The following is a 6795-nucleotide window of genomic DNA, read 5'->3' on the forward strand; positions in this document are numbered from 1 at the left end:
TAGTGGCTTTTGCTTTGATAAAATAATAAAAGAGATGAAAGCTTAACACATAATTCCATGTATGAACAGTCTTGCGTTGCAGCTGATTAGCATTATTTAAGTGTTTGTGTCAGTATTATTATCATTATCCTTAACTAACACTATTAAAAACTATTTTTGTTGATTGGTGAATGCTGAAATAAAATAAAACAATAAATATTAGAAATGCTGTCATGGTAAATGATGGAAATAAGTTGAAATATTAAAATTACTGACAAAAAAAAATAGAAATAGAAAAAAACTAATTGACAAAAGCACATAAAATAACCAAAACTGGAACTGAAATGAAAAATATGAATATAAAAGCCAATTCAAAAGATAACTGTGAGATGTTGTACATGACTGAACACAGTGTCATGCGTGACCTTTGACCTCAGAGAAATTCTGCAGGTAATGCATTCTGGGAAATGATGTGTTCTTCAATGTCACAAAAACTGCCAAACTTCTGTCATTCAAAGTGTGTCTTTTGTTTAAAAAAAAAAATCACTTATTGAATTGGAATTTTTGAATTTGTTTAGATTTCAGTAAAAAAAAAAATTGTACTTCCTTAATTCAAATTTCTGTTTCTACCTCAGGGTTAGAATTAGAATTCGAAAAGCATTTTTTACTGAATTGTGTGTGTGTGTGTGTGTGTGTGTGTGTGTGTGGTGCTGATTCCAGCCGTTACCCAGCATTCACTCCTGCATGAGTTGCGATGGCTCTGGTTTGTGTCAGTAATGAGTGTTTAATGTGCTCCAGTGGACGCTTGTAAATGTCAGTGATCAGGGAGTGTGACGGGGCATGACATCACGATCCCTGCGCTCGTCTTCAGTGTGTGTGTGTGTGTGTGTGTGTGTGTGTGTCCTGCGGTTACAGGCCTCGGCCAAGATGCACTCACTCCAATCAGAAGTGACGTCTCCAGCATGTTTGCTCGTGTGTGTGTGTGTGTGTGTGTGTGTGTGAGAGAGAGAGAGAGAGAGAGAGAGAGAGAGTGTATGTGTGCGTGTGTAAGTCAAGTCATTGTATTTCTATACCGCTTTATACAATACAGATTGTTTCAAAGCAGCTTTACAGAGATAACAGGAATATAATGGATTTCGTCTGTTGTTCAACTGAAGTCAGTTCAGTGTTGATTTGACTACATCATGAGTTGTGGTAGTGTCTAGGCGCAGGTCCTCCATCTGATCTGGATACGGCCCGGATCCGGCTGACTACATCATGAGTTGTGGTCGTGTCTAGGCGCAGGTCCTCCATCTGATCTGGATACGGCTCGGATCCGGCTGACTACATCATGAGTTGTGGTCGTGTCTAGGAGCAGGTCCACCATCTGATCTGGATACGGCTCGGATCCGGCTGACTACATCATGAGTTGTGGTCGTGTCTAGGCGCAGGTCCACCATCTGATCTGGATACGGCTCGGATACGGCTGACTACATCATGTGTTGTGGTCGTGTCTAGGCGCAGGTCCACCATCTGATCTGGATACGGCTCGGATCCGGCTGACTACATCATGAGTTGTGGTCGTGTCTAGGAGCAGGTCCACCATCTGATCTGGATACGGCTCGGATCCGGCTGACTACATCATGTGTTGTGGTCGTGTCTAGGCGCAGGTCCTCCATCTGATCTGGATACGGCTCGGATACGGCTGACTACATCATGTGTTGTGGTCGTGTCTAGGCGCAGGTCCACCATCTGATCTGGATACGGCTCGGATCCGGCTGACTACATCATGAGTTGTGGTCGTGTCTAGGAGCAGGTCCACCATCTGATCTGGATACGGCTCGGATCCGGCTGACTACATCATGTGTTGTGGTCGTGTCTAGGCGCAGGTCCTCCATCTGATCTGGATACGGCCTGGATCCGGCTGACTACATCATGCGTTGTGGTCGTGTCTAGGCGCAGGTCCTCCATCTGATCTGGATACGGCCCGGATCCGGCTGACTACATCATGCGTTGTGGTCGTGTCTAGGCGCAGGTCCTCCATCTGATCTGGATACGGCCCGGATCCGGCTGACTACATCATGTGTTGTGGTCGTGTCTAGGAGCAGGTCCACCATCTGATCTGGATACGGCCCGGATCCGGCTGACTACATCATGTGTTGTGGTCGTGTCTAGGAGCAGGTCCTCCATCTGATCTGGATACGGCTCGGATCCGGCTGACTACATCATGCGTTGTGGTCGTGTCTAGGCGCAGGTCCACCATCTGATCTGGATACGGCCCGGATCCGGCTGACTACATCATGTGTTGTGGTCGTGTCTAGGAGCAGGTCCTCCATCTGATCTGGATAAGGCCCGGATCCGGCTGACTACATCATGTGTTGTGGTCGTGTCTAGGAGCAGGTCCACCATCTGATCTGGATCCGGCCCGGATCCGGCTGACTACATCATGTGTTGTGGTCGTGTCTAGGCGCAGGTCCACCATCTGATCTGGATACGGCCCGGATCCGGCTGACTACATCATGTGTTGTGGTCGTGTCTAGGAGCAGGTCCACCATCTGATCTGGATTCGGCTCGGATCCGGCTGACTACATTATGCGTTGTGGTCGTGTCTAGGCGCAGGTCCACCATCTGATCTGGATACGGCCCGGATCCGGCTGACTACATCATGCGTTGTGGTCGTGTCTAGGCGCAGGTCCTCCATCTGATCTGGATACGGCCCGGATCCGGCTGACTACATCATGCGTTGTGGTCGTGTCTAGGAGCAGGTCCACCATCTGATCTGGATACGGCTCGGATCCGGCTGACTACATCATGAGTTGTGGTCGTGTCTAGGCGCAGGTCCACCATCTGATCTGGATACGGCTCGGATACGGCTGACTACATCATGTGTTGTGGTCGTGTCTAGGCGCAGGTCCACCATCTGATCTGGATACGGCTCGGATCCGGCTGACTACATCATGAGTTGTGGTCGTGTCTAGGAGCAGGTCCACCATCTGATCTGGATACGGCTCGGATCCGGCTGACTACATCATGTGTTGTGGTCGTGTCTAGGCGCAGGTCCTCCATCTGATCTGGATACGGCTCGGATACGGCTGACTACATCATGTGTTGTGGTCGTGTCTAGGCGCAGGTCCACCATCTGATCTGGATACGGCTCGGATCCGGCTGACTACATCATGAGTTGTGGTCGTGTCTAGGAGCAGGTCCACCATCTGATCTGGATACGGCTCGGATCCGGCTGACTACATCATGTGTTGTGGTCGTGTCTAGGCGCAGGTCCTCCATCTGATCTGGATACGGCCTGGATCCGGCTGACTACATCATGCGTTGTGGTCGTGTCTAGGCGCAGGTCCACCATCTGATCTGGATACGGCTCGGATCCGGCTGACTACATCATGCGTTGTGGTCGTGTCTAGGCGCAGGTCCTCCATCTGATCTGGATACGGCCCGGATCCGGCTGACTACATCATGTGTTGTGGTCGTGTCTAGGAGCAGGTCCACCATCTGATCTGGATACGGCCCGGATCCGGCTGACTACATCATGTGTTGTGGTCGTGTCTAGGAGCAGGTCCTCCATCTGATCTGGATACGGCTCGGATCCGGCTGACTACATCATGCGTTGTGGTCGTGTCTAGGCGCAGGTCCACCATCTGATCTGGATACGGCCCGGATCCGGCTGACTACATCATGTGTTGTGGTCGTGTCTAGGAGCAGGTCCTCCATCTGATCTGGATAAGGCCCGGATCCGGCTGACTACATCATGTGTTGTGGTCGTGTCTAGGAGCAGGTCCACCATCTGATCTGGATCCGGCCCGGATCCGGCTGACTACATCATGTGTTGTGGTCGTGTCTAGGCGCAGGTCCACCATCTGATCTGGATACGGCCCGGATCCGGCTGACTACATCATGTGTTGTGGTCGTGTCTAGGAGCAGGTCCACCATCTGATCTGGATTCGGCTCGGATCCGGCTGACTACATTATGCGTTGTGGTCGTGTCTAGGCGCAGGTCCACCATCTGATCTGGATACGGCCCGGATCCGGCTGACTACATCATGCGTTGTGGTCGTGTCTAGGCGCAGGTCCTCCATCTGATCTGGATACGGCCCGGATCCGGCTGACTACATCATGCGTTGTGGTCGTGTCTAGGAGCAGGTCCTCCATCTGATCTGGATACGGCCCGGATCCGGCTGACTACATCATGTGTTGTGGTCGTGTCTAGGCGCAGGTCCACCATCTGATCTGGATAAGGCTCGGATCCGGCTGACTACATCATGCGTTGTGGTCGTGTCTAGGTGCAGGTCCTCCACCTGATCTGGATACGGCCCGGATCCGGCTGACTACATCATGTGTTGTGGTCGTGTCTAGGCGCAGGTCCTCCATCTGATCTGGATAAGGCTCGGATCCGACTGACTACATCATGCGTTGTGGTCGTGTCTAGGTGCAGGTCCTCCATCTGATCTGGATAAGGCTCGGATCCGGCTGACTACATCATGCGTTGTGGTCGTGTCTAGGTGCAGATCCTCCATCTGATCTGGATACGGCCTGGATCCGGCTGACTACATCATGCGTTGTGGTCGTGTCTAGGTGCAGATTCTCCATCTGATCTGGATACGGCCTGGATCCGGCTGACTACATTATGCGTTGTGGTCGTGTCTAGGAGCAGGTCCTCCATCTGATCTGGATAAGGCTCGGATCCGGCTGACTACATCATGTGTTGTGGTCGTGTCTAGGCGCAGGTCCTCCATCTGATCTGGATACGGCCCGGATCCGGCTGACTACATCATGTGTTGTGGTCGTGTCTAGGAGCAGGTCCTCCATCTGATCTGGACACGGCCCGGATCCGGCTGACTACATCATGCGTTGTGGTCGTGTCTAGGTGCAGATCCTCCATCTGATCTGGATACGGCCCGGATCCGGCTGACTACATCATGTGTTGTGGTCGTGTCTAGGTGCAGATCCTCCATCTGATCTGGATACGGCCTGGATCCGGCTGACTACATCATGCGTTGTGGTCGTGTCTAGGTGCAGATCCTCCATCTGATCTGGATACGGCCTGGATCCGGCTGACTACATTATGCGTTGTGGTCGTGTCTAGGTGCAGGTCCTCCATCTGATCTGGATAAGGCTCGGATCCGGCTGACTACATCATGTGTTGTGGTCGTGTCTAGGCGCAGGTCCTCCATCTGATCTGGATACGGCCCGGATCCGGCTGACTACATCATGTGTTGTGGTCGTGTCTAGGTGCAGATCCTCCATCTGATCTGGATACGGCCTGGATCCGGCTGACTACATCATGCGTTGTGGTCGTGTCTAGGTGCAGATCCTCCATCTGATCTGGATACGGCCTGGATCCGGCTGACTACATTATGCGTTGTGGTCGTGTCTAGGTGCAGGTCCTCCATCTGATCTGGATAAGGCTCGGATCCGGCTGACTACATCATGTGTTGTGGTCGTGTCTAGGTGCAGATCCTCCATCTGATCTGGATACGGCCTGGATCCGGCTGACTACATCATGCGTTGTGGTCGTGTCTAGGTGCAGATCCTCCATCTGATCTGGATACGGCCTGGATCCGGCTGACTACATTATGCGTTGTGGTCGTGTCTAGGAGCAGGTCCTCCATCTGATCTGGAAACAATCACTGATTCTGTTACTTTCCTTTAGTTTATCCAGTTTATCACTGTAAAGCTGCTTTGAAATGATCTGTACTGTATAAAGTGATGTAGAAATAAAACTAACTTAACTAACAGCACCAATGAGAAGAATGATGACTGTATGATTAGGTGAGTGAGTCCTGAGACTTTGACACTGATTTGCTTCTCCATACTAATCACTTATCTTGTTTTGCCATGCGATTCCATTCAACACGTACATCCGACTTCACTTTATTCTGCTTTACAAGAAAAATGAGCCGCAGCCAAAAGCATTGACGCAAAGTGCAGAACTGTGTGTGTCTTGTGTGTGTGTGTGTGTGTATGTTTGTGTGTGTGTGTGTGTGTGTGTGTGTTTGTGTGTGTGTGTGTGTGTGTGTGTGTGTGTGAGTGTGAGTGAGTGTGTGTGTCCGTCGCTCCAGATGCTCAGGGTCAGTAAACGGAGACATGGAGTTTGTGTCCCACCCAAAGAGAGCTGCTGTTTCTCATGCCCTGCTCTCGCCTGGCACAGGATTATGGGTAGGGCTGTGTGTGTGTGTGTTTGTGTGTGTGTGTGTGTCTCGCGCAGCCCAGCCCATACACGAGTGATCCTGCCATACAAACTCAGACACCCCGTTACGCCCGGGTTTTGTTTAAAGTCACAGAATCAGACTTTTTTTTTTTTTAAATAGGTCATTTCTGAGAAAAAAATCTTATGTCCATATGTCGTTTCGATAGATCTGTCTGTCAGATAGACAGACAGATAGACAGACAGATAGACAGAGAGATAGATAGATAGATAGATAGATAGATAGATAGATAGATAGATAGATAGATAGATTAGTGTGTCGTGGCCACAGGAAATGAATCTGTGCTGAGAGCTTTGAGTTTCCCGGGTTCATGGTCACATGTTCTTCCTCAGTGTTTCTGTCTTGTTTTCCAGCACAAATATGCAAATATGTAAACATTCTTAAAGTAAGATACATTTAGAGAGAGAGAGAGAGAGAGAGAGAGAGAGTGTGTGTGTGTGTGTGTGTTCATCACCAGGGCTCTGACGGCAGCAATGGCAGCAGTGAGCTCTCTGATTGGCTGAGAGTGTCAGCGAGTGGGAGACTGACTCATCATAGGTGGGCTGAACAAACGCTGACGAGAGAGAGAGAGAGAGAGAGAGAGAGAGTCATGTTCACAGTGAGGTTCGGCTCTTGTTTT

The sequence above is a fragment of the Squalius cephalus genome (assembly GCF_949319135.1).
Source record: "Squalius cephalus genome assembly, chromosome: 5".
Lineage (NCBI taxonomy): Eukaryota > Metazoa > Chordata > Actinopteri > Cypriniformes > Leuciscidae > Squalius > Squalius cephalus.